We start from the raw sequence: 14,561 nt of genomic DNA, 5'->3' as shown, positions 1-14,561 counted from the left end.
AAAGCATTTGTGTGCCTTTCTGAGAACTATGATTGTCTTTTATGTGGGTGTGGGTATGTGCATGTACACCTATGTGTGAGTGTGTGTGAATGAGTGAATATATGTGTGTGAGCATGTATGTGTATGGTTGTGGGTATATGAACATGCACTTGTGAGTGTGCGTACCTGCGTGTGAGGATGTGTGTGTGTGAATGAGCATGAAGTGAGCATGTGTATGCTTATGTGATTGAGTTTATCTGTGTGTATCTGTGTGTGTGTGTGTGTGTGTGTGTGTGTGTGTGTGTGTGTGTGTTTGGGGAGGAATGAGTCTACCCTGATGCAGAGCCATGAATTCATTTACACCCCAATATAAATTGTGAGCTGTGAGTGAGACAGTGTAGATAAAGGGGCTCCTCCTCCCCTCCCCTTCCTCTCTTTTCCTTTCCTTCCTTTCCCCTGTCATTCTCTCCTACTTTCTCCAACACTCACCGTCCAAGCTCCAGGCAAGAGCTGCACTCCCCTCAGAGGACTCTCAAGGGTCCTGGGCATAGCATCAATTCTGATGCTTGCCACTGTTAGGAGTTTGAACCTTTCCCCCCCTGGCCTCCACCTGCCAGGAGTCAGGGCCTGATGCCCCTACCTTAATCTGTGATGAGTATCTTCCAGGTGCTGGACACCTACTTGCCTCAAAGCAATGCTCAATTTTAGGCAGTGCCCTGTGGGGACTTCTACGACCCACTCAAGCCCCTGGGAGTGGCTGTCATTGAATAAAAGGTATTGAGCTGATGCCCAGTCCCACCACTGGCTTGGCCAGCTTGCTGTCTCTGTTCTCTGACCCCTTGGCAGGAAGTGGTTATCCTGAGAGTCCTCTCATAAGTCAATGCTCTGTGTTCTTTACTTCACCCTGATGTGGCCTTGGTCGTTCTGCCAATGCCCCCTCCCAGACCCACGGTCCTGCTCCCTCAGTTCTCCACAGCCCACAGGTATGAAGGGTGGGTGTTTGTCTGCTGGCTCTCAACAACAGTTCATTAGTTCTGAATCCTGGACCAAGTATTTAGGGGGAGTTGGTGTTGGAGAAATGATGGAGAGAGCTCAAGATTTGTTTGGGGTGGTGGTTGTCAAGAGGGCAGACAGGTCATCTCCTGTCATGTCCCTAGTTTCCCCCAGAACCAGAGCTGCCCTGCCTCCTCCATAATCACCTTCCCCTGTTGTAGACAACACCCTTCTCACCTCATCTCCTGTAATACAACCTGAGACATTACAAGTACAGAATGCTGTACTTCAAGCTGGGTGCCAGTGGCTCACACCTGTAATCCTAGCTACTCAGGAGGCTGAGATCTGAGAAATATGGTTCAAAGTCAGCCAAGGCAAGAAAGTTTATGAAACTCTTATCTCCAATTAACCACCAAAAAGCTTGAAGTGGAGCTCAAGTGGTAGAACACCAGCTTTGAACAAAAAAGCTAACAGAAATTGTCTTGGCCCTGAGTTAAGTTCTAGTACTGGTGTGTGAACACATGTGCACCCCAAACCACATACTGAGTTCTCTTCACAGCCAGAATCCTTCCTGGGGGTCCCTGTGCATCTCCACCACCTGACAGCTGAAAGGCCACACAGGCCAGGTTAGGTGGGGTGAGATGTGGTGGTAATGGGTTCTTTCATCTTAGCAGTTGCTAGGTATTTGAAACATCCTCTGCCATTCCTGCATTTCCGCTTTGCCACAGAACCTCTTTCCATCCTTACTTCAGATTTCTTTTCTTTTTTTTTTCTTGGAATACTGGGGATTTGAACGTATGGCCTTTTGCTCACTAGTGTTTGCTCTGCTGATGCTTCTACTACCTGAGCCAGCCTAGTTTTTCACTTTGCTTTTGAAATGGAGTTTTTCCGATTTTTCTACCTGCACTGGCTTTGAACTACCATCACCTAGATCTCAGCCTCCTGAGTGGCTAGGGTTATAGGTGTGAGCCACTGGCATTGGGCTCAGATTTTCTGCAAAGGAATGAAACATAGGGAAGCTCAGAGTTCCCAGGGACCCCTCTGCATTCTCTCCCCTCACTATCTTTCTCAAAACAACCACCATAATGAACCTGTTGGTCTTCACTCCCTCACATGTGGCTATATTTTCACTGTATAGATAAGCATTCACAAACAAAATATTGTACTGTTTAGCATCATTGAAAAATTTATATAAATGCTCCCAAGCTGTCCCCCTTATCTGCCTGCATCTTGCTTTAGGGCCCACAGTTTTGTGGCCACTCATGTTGACACAGGGGGCTCCTGTTCATTTGTTCTTGCTGTCCAAATACATTCTATTATAAAAATATATCACAATCATTAACACTGATTTTTCAATGATGGTTGCTTCCAGGTTTTTTTTTTTTTGCCTTTGCAAACGATGACATAGTAAACATTTTTGTGTGTATCTTTTGGTGCACATATGCATGGATTTCTGTTGGAGATGGTTCCAATTGTCTGTGGCTGCATAACAAATCAGCCCCAAACCACTACTATTTTATTATACCTCATGAAGCTGCATGTCAGGAATTTTCAGGAGGGCTTTATGACTGGACGAGGCCATGGCAGACTGTGTAAGTGAGGTCACAGAAAACAATGGCTGGACAAATGAAGCTCTTTCTGCCCCAATATACTGTTTACAATTTAAAATTGTTCTGTTGGACTCTGGTGTCTCAAGCTTGTAATTGTAGCTACTCAGGAGATCTGAGGATTGTGATTCGAGGTCAGCCTAGGCTGAAAAGTTCCCTTGAAACTCTTCAATTTACCACTCAAAAAGTGGAAGTGGTGTTGTGGCTTGAAATGGTAGAGCACTAGCTTTGAGCAAAAGAGCTCAGTGACAGTGCCTAGGCTCTGAGTTCAAGTTCCTCAACTGACAAAAAAACTCATTGTTATTATAAAGGTGATATACAGAGGGGTTACAGTTATATAAGTCAGGTAAAGAGTATATTTCTTTTTGGAAAATGATATCCCTTTTCTTGTTCTCTCCCAGTTTTTCCTTTTTATTCCCACCCCCAAGTTGTATAGTTCATTTCAACATTGTATCTAGTGAGTACCACTTCTACATTGGTTCACCATTTGTCCCTCCATTTCTGTCCTAATATTCTAAGATGCTTCAAAGTAGTGGAGCTACAGATAGAAACTCAGAGTTGTGTTTGGGAAGAAGGATGAGATGCCCAGTGTGTTCCTACTCATGAGGGTTTAGGAGGAGGAGGGGGAAGAGGAAGAAAAGGAGGAGGGGGAGGGAAAAGGGGAGGAGAAGGGGGAGGGGAAGGAGGGGGAAAAGGAGGAGGAGGAAGGAAGAGGGAGAGGGGGAGGGGAAAGAGGAGGGGGAAAGGAGGGAGGGGAGAGGGAGTAGGGGGAGGGAGAGGAGGAGGGGGAGAGGGGGAGGGTGGGGGAGGAGGAGGAGGAGGAGGAGGAGGCTCGGATGCAGCATGGAGTTTGTGAAGGACATTTGCCATTTCTCCAAATGTGCTTTAATGATGTTGCTATCATTTCAGGACCCACCGCTCTGGTGAAGCCGATTCCATCTCCCAAATTGCTCCTGCCATCCAGAACACTTTCCCCCCATCCTTCTGACAAATATGTTCTCATTTCTCAAAATAGTTCCACAGTGATCCTTGCTCTGAAATTCTTTGCTGAAGCCCTGCAACTGGTTCTCAGGCTCCCTCCTCAACCTGGTATTTTGGGCTCGTTCTGATCATTTTTACCTCTCTGTGCCAGGACAAAAGCATACCTATCTCCTAGGACTTCTTGTTTGCCAATCGAGAGCTGCTCTTGGGGGGAGGGGCGTTTGCTTGAAGTGGTTGTTGTTCAGTTTGTCTGTTCACTCCTTCACTCCTTGACAGCCACTGAGGAATCTAAGGAACAACCTGGTTTTCTTCCTGATGTTTTTTTTTAAATCTCCAGCCTTTGGTTGGTGAGCTGGGAATTTTCTCAAAAAGAAATGCCTCAAATCCGGATTCTAGAAGATACTAGGGGAGGGAAGGATTCTCTTGGCACCTGCAACTTGCTGTCTTTTGGGTTCCTGGGTCTCATGCCACCTAATTCTGTCTAGTCCCTGTGTGGCAGACATCCACTGGCAAGAAAGATGAGAGAACACCAGTCCCTTTCCCACAATAGATTTTCCATAGGCTTTCTTGGAGTTAATCTTCTGTATAGGGGTGTGTGTGTGTGTGTGTGTGTGTGTGTGTGTACGTGCACCTGCATGCACGTATGTGCATGTACATACATGCTACTACTAGGACTTGAACTCAGGGCCTGAGGTCTGTCCCTCAGGTTTTTCACGCTCTACCACCTCTCCCCCTTTGCACTTTGGCTTTTTGCTGGTTTATTGGAGATAAGAACCTTTTGGACTTTCCCATCTGGGCTGGCTTCAAACTGAACTGTGATCCTCAGCTCTCAGCCTCATGAGTAGCTAGGATTACTGGCATGAGCCATCTGTACCTGGTCCTTATAGTCTTTTGAAATCAAGGTCAGATTATCTTTTCCATCAGAGCATGAGGTTCTGAAAGGTGAAGTGACTTATCCAAGGTCACACAGCAAAGTACACAGCAGAGGTGAGAATCATACTTGGGACCAGCAAATTTCAAATCTCAGAGCCCTTTCTCAGCTTTCACCAGCCCACAGTGCTCTTGCTGGTTGAGGGAGGGGCTCGGAGTGGACCATCCTACCTGCTGCCCACCACCCACTGCTGTCTACCTGAGCTCAGTGGTTATGCCCCCTTGTCTGGCCCATGCCTGAGTTATAGCAAAGATGAGAGGGGGTCTGCAACAGTTACAAATGGGACAGGGTGGGTGGGGAGGGCGTATGATCCCAGGGATCCCAGACTCACTCCTACCGGGAAAGTAAGTGCCCTGGGGTTCTCCCCAGGCAACGCTGAGGGAAGGCCTCTGCAGAGATTTTCCCTGCCCATGGGTCAGGTTCTGAGGGCCTAGGATCTGGTCTCATGGAACCAAAACACCGTCTTCCACTGACTGTAGCAAAGCAAGTGCAGTGTCTGCCCTGTCCTTGCAAGACCAGAACCTGGCTGCAGGCCCAGGCCCATCCAGACTCCTGGGAGCTTGGGAGTTGCCTCCCTCTCACCATCCTGCAGCGTGGGGCCACCTCCTTGTGCCAAGTGAATTCAATTACGTCTGCTCTACACGTATTTCTGGGGCCTTATCCATGTGCCAGCTCTGGGCCAGCTTCAGACAGTGCCCGCTCTCAGGGCATTAGCTTTAGCCCTGTGTCCCCTGCAAGAGCTCAGTCTGTGCATGGGGTGGTCGGGAGCAGAGCGTTCCATGGCAGCATCCACCAGGGGGGCTGGGGGCCAGCATGAGAAGGGACTGGTTTGCTGTCCCACAGTGCATCAGCACCCACCTGGGATGGATATTGAGGTGGGGGGAGGGAGAATGGGGGTGTCTGGGGCTAGGAGGTGGCTCTCAGACATGGACAGAAGCAAGCAGGATGCTGTGAGAACTACAAAGCAGCCTCTCCTGCTGGCCTCAGTGTGTCCTCCTACTGAGGACTCCCTCAGCCTGACAATAGAAGGAGTCCAAAGCCCAAGTACCCACCAGAAGGAGATTGGGTGAATGAATGGCGCTGTATTCACACGGTGAAATATGACACCGTGGGAAACGAAGATCAAACCACCACTATAATAACAATAGGAAGGCATCCCACAGGCCTAACAACCAGCAGAGGAGGCAGGTACTTCACACGGTCTGCATCCATGTGAGACTCAAGAGCAGGTGACATAGGATGTGCGGATGGAGGGAGAGGAGTGGGCACTTCTAGACTAAGAGGGGGAGCGATGGGAGCTGATAGCTGTCTATATCTGGATCTGAGTGCTGAAGATGTGGGTTCATTTATGGGGAAAATATTGACATGTACACTTAGTTCACCAGGCACTTGTGGCCATGCTTATAATCCCAACTATTCAAGATGCTGCAATCTGGAGGATTTCAGTTCAAAGCCAACCTGGGCAGAAAAGTAAGTCCACAAGACTCCATTCCCAAGATAACCAGCAAAAAGCCAAGTTGGAGGTGTGTCTTAAAAAAAAAACCTACACAACACAAACAGAGCAATCAAGCCAAGCAAATGTAAGGTTTTGAGTTCAAATCTTGATACTGACAAAAAAACACCAAAGAAATTGTACACATTAGTGTATAGACTTTAACATGGGCTTGTTGTATCCTATAAATGGACTAACTAACCACCTGGAGAGAATGCTGGAGAGGAATGGTGGTGGGCACAAGTCTGATTGCAGGGGCCCAATTTCCTTTAGAGGATGTTCCTTATAATTTGGGGGCCCACGTGATCTGTGTGACTTAAGGAACATTCCTGGATTGGGCACTGGGGGCACAGTCCAGGAGTAGGGGCACAGTCCAGGAGTAAGGGCACAGAGTGGTGGGGACAGCAGCTTTGGTGCTGTCTTTCAGAGGACCTCGCTCTTGGGTACCCTGGAGGCTGCAGGGACAGCAGACAGCCTTCCTCCAGCCTGTGGCCCACAGTCCTTCAAGGTTTATTTGCCTTGGATCAGTGAGAGACTCTGTCCCAACTTGGAGACCAGAGTCACGATGGGGACATTGGTTTCAGTTCTGTGACTGATCACACACCACCTGTGAAGAATAAAGTTAGGGTCCATCTGAAGGCCTGCCAGAGGGCATCCGCCGTGCATGGTGACACCAGGGAGGATGTGGCCTTGGTGGTTGCAAACAGCTGAGCTCTGAGAACTCTTTGTTTATTCTGGCCTGACTTTGCCAACAGCCACTGATTTGGTGTCTACAACCCAGCCTGGACTTCACATGGGCATATCCAGTGCTCACAGTGCATCTCCCCTGCAAAGTGCTGTGAGTAGTTCATCTGCTTTCTTCCTTCCCTGATGCTGCTCAGCTGTCTGTGTCTTCCATCTTCAGAAATGACACCACAGGCCCCCACAGAAACCTTGCATCACACTGGGAGCTTCATTCTTTCCCCGGCCCACTCTCAATCTATCCCTGATGCTAGATGGACTCCACACACTCCAGAGCCTCTATTCTACATCCTCACCATCATTGCCTCCTTCAAATATCTCTATCATTCACCTAGATTGGTGAGCCATTTTCTCAGCCAGTTCCCTGCACCCATTGTCAAATTCGAACTGCATCATATCACCAGCTTTCCCTAAATCCCATCAATGGCACTGTTTGCTCTTTCCCAGGCCCCCACCTGGTCCAGCCTTATGCCATTCAGCCACATGCTGCCACACTGGTCCCAATACTTCCTGAGTCCTCAGTGCCTGGCCAGTTCCTTCACCCCTGCAGCTTCAGCTTAGGTGTCCTGTCCCCTCACCACAGGACTGTTTTCTCTCCTTCTATTGGAGACCCCTGTACTGTTCACATTCTCTGAGACTATAATCGATGGCTTCAAGGCTCTGCCTTTCCAGGAAGGTCCTAGCTATGCTTTTCCTGCCCATTGATTCCAGGCACATGGTAAGTACCTAGTTGTTGAATGATCAAATCAACTGGTTAGTGTTGATTCTAAGCCATGTTATGATAACAATGTGGGTAACCCAGGGAGCCTGGACGAAAAGGGGCAGGCATAGGAATGATGACGCCCCTGTGTGGACTAAAGATGCCTGAAAATTCTTTACTACTCTGCCCTTCGTCAAGAGATGGGGTCGCTTTTCCCTCATCTTGGATATTGGATACTTTCTGAGGAATAGAATGTTCTAGAAGTGTCACTATGTAACTTTGAAGTTGAGTCCCAGCTAAGAGATCTGCAATGTCTTCTTTTACACTGTGGAATATTTCGTCTCTGAAAAAAGCTACTCATAGAACTACAGGCTGAGCTGACAGGCGTACTACTTGTCATGTTAGGGAGACCAATCGGAACCTCTGGCCCAGCCAGGGACTAGGGACATGACAGGGTGGGCCTCCTCATGAAGCCCACAGCAGAGCTACTCTGCTATGTCCTGCCAGATTCCCTGACCCCCACGAACCACAAGGAAATGAAAATGACTGCTGTTGGAAGCCACTTGGCCTTGGGGGAGACTGTCAGGCACTGGCAGCAAGTGGGAAGGCTGCCCTGATGTGTGCCAGGCTGGGCTGCTCTCCTACCTCATCTCCAAAACTTCCAAGGAAGATGAGGTCTTTACTTTGCAGACAGTGATTAGAGTACTTCATCTAATATCATGGAGTGAGAGAAAGTGATAGAGCAAGATTCTGTCTGACCCCGGTCCTGCTCTCCTCTTTCTCCTCCCACCTCCTCAGATGGGTGGATGAGTCTAGAGGTGAAGTCTAGGCTGAGACTCAGTGCCATTGTGGTGGGAAAGAAGGAGAAGGGAGTGCTTGGGGGAGACACCCCATGGCCAGCCAGCCTAACGTGGCCCAACTCTGGAATGGGCATGAATGCTTGGCTGTGGGCCGGGTGTGAAATCACATTTCCCCCAGCAGGCCAAGGCCTGGTCGCAGTGTGCCCCCTGCCTCACACTGCCTTGTTCTGTCAGCTTTGTCTGGGAACAGACGCTGTCAGCCAGTGAGGGAACACCCCAAGGTTCAGCCACGCTTGTCGGGAGGCATTAGCACAAGGCTTTGAAGTGGGGACCTCCGGGTCTCACTGAGATGCCCTTTGCTGGGGTTTGCCCAAGACCCCTTTCATTTGGTCTGGAGGGTGGAGGCAGGTTCAGGGCCAGCACTGAGAGGCACTTGGCCGATCCGCTGCCCTCAGTCCCAGCAGAGTCTTTGAGAGCTTGGCATCGCATTGGCCTGGTCAGGCTGCCAGGCAGGTCTTCAGTGTCTGTAGACTCCAGAGACACCACAAGCAACAGAAGCAGACTGGCAAGATGGCTCAGAAGAGAGGCACAAACACCATTTGTCATCTCCTTACCTTGTGATAGTCACTATTAGGAAGATCTTCTCACTGCTCTTTCTTCTTGCTCTTCTTTCTTATTTCTTCCTACTATACATTCCTTCTTATCTGCTTTTTTCTGCTTTCTTGTTGGTAGTGCTGGGGATTGAATTTAAGGCTTTGTGATTGCAAAGCAGGTGTTTTACCACCTGAGCCACTCCTCTTTGTTTTTCTTTTCTTTCCTCCCTCTCTCCTTCCCTTCCTTTTGCTTTATATTGTTCTAGTACTAGAGCTTGAACTCAAGACCTCACACTCTGGTTTCACATTTCTTTTTATTCACACCTGACATTTCAGCCACACCTCCACATCTGGCTTTTTTCTGGTTAATTGGAGATAAACATCTCTGATTTGTCTTCTTGGACTGGTTTTAAACCATGATCTTCAGATTTCAGCCTCCTGAATCCTTGCTAGGATTATAGGTGAGAGTCACAAGTGGCTGGCTTGTGTTGATAATTTTCAAAATAAGGTTTTTCTGCATGCCTGGGCCAGCCTGGACTTTGATGCTCTTATTTGTACATTGTCCCTCTGTCACTGGAATGACAGGCACTTACCACTGCTCCCAGCCATTGACTGAGATGGAGCCTTGTGAACATTTTTGGTGTGCCAGCTCTGGTGCTTGAACTCAGGGCCTGTGCTATTTTCCTGAGCTATTTTGCTCATGACTAGTGCTCTACCACTTGTGCCACAGCTCCACTTCTGGCTTGGTGGTAAATTGGTGACAAGAGTCTCATGTGCTTTCTTTCTTTTTTTCTTGCCTGGGCTGCCTTTGAACTGAGATCCTCAGATCTCAGCCTCCTGGGTAGCTAGGATTACAAGTGTGAGACATCAGTGTCTGGCTGGATTCTTTTGAACTTTTTTATACCTGGACCAGCCTTAAACTGTGATCCCATAATCTCTGCCTCTCAAGAAGTTAAGATTATAGGTTTGAGCCATTGCCCATACCCTTACCTATCTGTTTGTAACTTTTGAGATAGGATCCTGCAATGCATCCTAGGCTGGCCTCAAACAATCCTTCCACTTCAGCCTTTTGAGTGCTGAGATGGCCAATATGTACTGATATGCCTGGTCTGTTTCACTTTTTTAAAATGAATGTCACACATGTGCATAGTTTGAAATCAACAAGTTTTATGTGTTTGCAATGAAAAACAGCACTCCCTTGTCTCTTCTTTCACCCCCTCTCCCCAGAGGCATATACTTAAATGATATACAATTGACTTTTCTACTTACCTCTCTATCTCTAAATATGTGAATTCCATATGACAATTGAGTCTCCAGTTTAACCATTGTCTGTTAACTTCATACCATGCATACCAGCAGTTTCTTTCCCTTGCTGGATCACATATCCATCTTCCACTCTATCCTCAAAGTACAATGATTTAGTTTAGATCATTAAGTAATTATAACTTTGAGCACAAGTTAGACCCAACTAATCAGACATTTATTAAATATTTTTCCTTTATTGAATGACTTTGTTTCTACTCTTTTTCTTTTTAAAATTTGTATTGTTATTATAAAGGTGATGTACAGACGGGTTGCAGTAACATAAGTCAGGTAATTTCTTTTTGAATAATGTCATCCTTTCTTTCATTCACCTCGTTTTTCCTTCCTATCACCACCTACAAGTTGTATAGTTCATTTTCAACATTGTGTCCAGTGAGTATCATTGATGCATTTGTTCACCATTTGTCCCTCTATTTCTGTGCTTCTCCTTATACTCCCAAGTCTTTTTTTCTTTTTTGTGTGTTGGTCTTGGCACTTGAACTCAGGGCCTGAGTGCTGGTCCCTTATCTTTTCTGCTCAGAGTGAATGCTCTACCACTTGAGCTACAGCTCCACTTCCAGCTTTTCTGCTGCTTAATTGGAGATGAGAGTATCATGGACTTTCCTGTCTGGGCTGGCTTCAAATCGAGACCCTCTGATCTTAGTCTTCCAGGTAGTTAAGATTACAGGTGTGAGCCACTGGTGTCCAGCTCTGTTTCTTTCTATGTTCCTATCTGTCTCTTTTCCTTCCTCAATGTTTGTCTAATTTTCACAGTGCCTACCATGGGTTGTATCAGGTACAGCACATCTAAACCTTGTGTCAAGATGTTTGCTTGTATCAGCTGTGCTGCCATTGTTGTTAGTGAGAAAAGATGCTCCAGGTATCTCTGAGCTCCCTGGAATGGACTGGTCCACAATCAGCCTGCTACCTCCCTCTCCATAGTCACAGGGAGTCCTTTAGAACCTCTCCTGAGTTACAGCTGTTATTTCTTGAGTCCTTTCTTCTTTTCCCTTGGTTAAGCGCCCCCTCCCCTTTTCATGGAACACATCTTCCCAAGAAAGTGGGTAGAGTTAGTGCACTTTTTAAGACCTGAACAGCTGAAACACTCTAGGCTTTGATGGTTTGCTGGACATCTTTCAGGTTGGAAATCATTTTCCTTCAGAATTTTGTAGATATTATTCCTTTTATGTTGTGCTTTCCAATGTAGTTGAAAAGATTGAAGTCATTCATTGTATAGTACTTCCTCTTCCTTTTCCTCTTCCCTCTCTACCTCTTTTTCAGTTCTCCTCCATCTTTTCCCCTTCTTGAGAATGTCCAAATTTGTGCCCCTTAGGATAGAGCTTTTTCAGTTATTTGGTTGTTTTTCTTCCTCCCTTTTCCTCCCTTCTTCCCTCATTCTTTCATTTAGAGCTTTCTGTCCTTCAGATCTAGGGCATCTTTTCTTGAGCTGGTTCAGTGGTTCCTATCTTTTCTCCGCAGGGAACACCTGTTATCCAAGGGTCTGTGGGCCAGGCCTCCAGATTTTTTTCTTTTCTTTTCACTACTCATCTCTGTCTCTGTGCTCTATTCCTGGCACATTCTTCAACATGCTCTTCTAATTTCTGCCTTCAAATTTTTTATTTCTTTGCCAGTCCTGGGGCTTGGACTGAGGGCCTAAGCACTGTCCCTGGCTTCTTTTTGCTCAAGGCCAGCACTCTACCACTTGAGCCACAGCACCACTTCCGACTTTTTCTGTTTATGCAAACTCAGGGCTTCATGCATGCTAAGCAACACTCTACTTCTAAGCCACATTCCCGGCCCCTCATATTTTAAATTTTTAATAGTTTGGGTTTTGTCATCTGAGTGTTCCTTCTCTTTTTGTTCCTGAGATGTGACTAGATCTTGCCTCTTGGGGAAATTAAAGACAGCTCTTCGGTGTTATGTTTTCTCAGCAAGGCAACATCTTTCCCACTCATTTGTTTTTGTGACTGTCCCATGACAGAAAGTGCTTGGGTGCCTAGAATTCTTAGCTTTCAGCTCATGTTTAAAGAAAAGGCTGAGCATAGAGTGTTGAGCAGGCTGTGAGTTCCACTGTGGGAAATCAATCCACTGTGCTACTAGTCAGTGGAACACTGGGTGTCCCTTCTTCCAGGTACATAGAGAAGATTCTTCTGATTTCTTCCCTAGAAATGTCTAGCTGCCAGTGCTCAGGGAGAAAATGAAGGCACAGAGAGGCCAAATAACTTGTCCAGGGTTTTCCAAGTGAGACTGCCCTTTATACCATACCTTCTCAGAGTACACACAGAGGGATCACTGCCATGCTAAGGGATATGTTCCCCTCCCCTCTCATCCCCTTCCCTCCTCTTTTACTTTGTGCGTGCGTGCGTGTGTGTGTGTGTGTGTGTGTGTGTGTGTGTGTGTGTGTGTGTGCACATACTAGGGCTTAAACTCAGGGCTCAAGGCTGATGCTCTACCACTTGAGCCATACACATCCTGTTCTGGCTTTTTGTTGGTAAGTTGGAGATAAGAACTCTTCCGGATTTGTCTGTCTGAGCTGCCTTCACACTGTGATCCTTCTATCTCAGCTTCCTGAGTAGCTAGGATGATAGATGTGAGCCACTGGTGCCTGGCAGTATGGACATCTTTCTAGCTTTTGATACTTACTTTCAAGTTAATGTCAGTAATGACAAAATATAGACTCAAGTATCTCTCATTGTTCACTTTTGCCACTATTGAGCAGTAGAATAAACACAAACTAAACCTGACAGCACACCTAAGACTATTCAGGAGACATGGAACTCAGAGGGAAAAATGCTATTTCATGTATTGAGTTTGGATTGATTTATAAATCATATTAGACCCATAGAGAGGTGAATTAAGCAGCCCAAGTTCCCACAGTGTGGATAGCAGGACTAGGGGGCTGGATCCTAACCTCCTAGCCTCTGCTGTGTCCTACAGCATTTTCTGCCACTCACCTCCTTCCCCATGGCTCTCATCTGCCCTGCTTGCTGTTATTTTCCCTTCCTGGTGTGATTTGTGTGTCTGCACCATGCAGGTCTACATTGTGCCAGACCTACTGGAGCTATGCTTCATACATGCTTCTTGAAGTGAACTTAACCCATGTAGAGATGAGAAACAGAAGCACAGGGAGGCCCATGAGCTTGTCTAGGCAATATTATCATAGGGACTCAGTCCCTAAGTCTGGGACAGGCCCTAGAGGTGATCGATACTGCTACACCTAGATTCAGGGTCAGTGGTTTGGCCCATATGGTGGTGGGTATTGGAGAGGGCCTGGTTGGGTATGAGTGCTGGAAGCGAGAGAGCTAGAGAAACTGGGCTTAGCCTGAGGCATAGAAGAGGGCAGAGGAGTGGAGTTTCTCTTTCTGTTTTTCTTGAGTGCTCACCTTGGCCCTGGGCTAGGGTTGCTAGCTATCATCTAGGATGCCCAGCCAAATCTGAATTTCAAAGAAATTTTAGTTCATCCCAAATCTTGCCTGAAATACACTACCAATTGGATTCATTATTTATCTGAAACTCAAATATAACTCTTCTGTGCTCTAGATTATTTTTATTTTGCCAAGCTGCCTATCCTACCTGGTACCAACCAGGCTGCCAATGTGGTGCTTACCAGGCTGGGGAATGGAGCCTTAAGGGAGGGGAGGGGCCTGGGTCTGTGGTCACAGGTGCTCCTATGACTAAGCTCTGTCATCTTGGGCAGATATATAGCCTGAGTCTTCCTCATATATAAAGAGTTTGGCTCATGTTCAGTGGAGTCCATTCCAGGTCTCGCAGGTGAGACAAATCCCCGAACAGGACTCAGAGTGTTTGCTTCCATTTAAGGAATTTTCATTTCTACTAGGTCTCAATACCAGCCTCTTCCCTCTCCTCCCCTCTTTTCCCCTCTTCCCTCTCTTCCTACCCCTCTCCCCACACAGAATCGTACTATATAGCCCAGGCTGGCCCCAAATTTGAGATTCTCCAACTGCAACCTCCTGAAAGCAGAGATTACAGGAGTGAATCACTGTGCCTAGCTCTGCTCCGTTCTCTTTCCACTCCTCTACCAGTGCTATCACTCTCACCTGAGTTCCTCCTTCCTGCAACCTGGATCCCTCCTGCCATTGTCCCCTCTGCCCTCCCCTCTGAGTCCCTCCTGTCTGTCATCCTTCTGAGATTGAACTCCATGCCAGTGAGACTTGCTAGCTGAGCTCAGATGTCGACAGTCTTCTGAGCCACCCCTGGAGAGGCTTCCATCTTTCTCAGAGCAAACCAAGGACTGTTGTTGTTGTTAGGAAAATGGAGGAGAAAGGAAACAGGCTGGATTCAATCTTCCACAGGTGAGGACTGTTTATTGAGGTAGAGCAGTGAAGGACACAGTCTTCCTGTGGGCTTGGAGACTGTGTGAGGGGGTGAATTTGGGACCAGGCTTGTATTAGGTTTGAGCAAGGAGACAGAGGTGAATGAAA

Source organism: Perognathus longimembris, chromosome 20 (assembly GCF_023159225.1).
Source record: "Perognathus longimembris pacificus isolate PPM17 chromosome 20, ASM2315922v1, whole genome shotgun sequence".
In the NCBI taxonomy this organism is placed as follows: Eukaryota; Metazoa; Chordata; class Mammalia; order Rodentia; family Heteromyidae; genus Perognathus; species Perognathus longimembris.
This window is presented reverse-complemented; position numbering follows the sequence as displayed.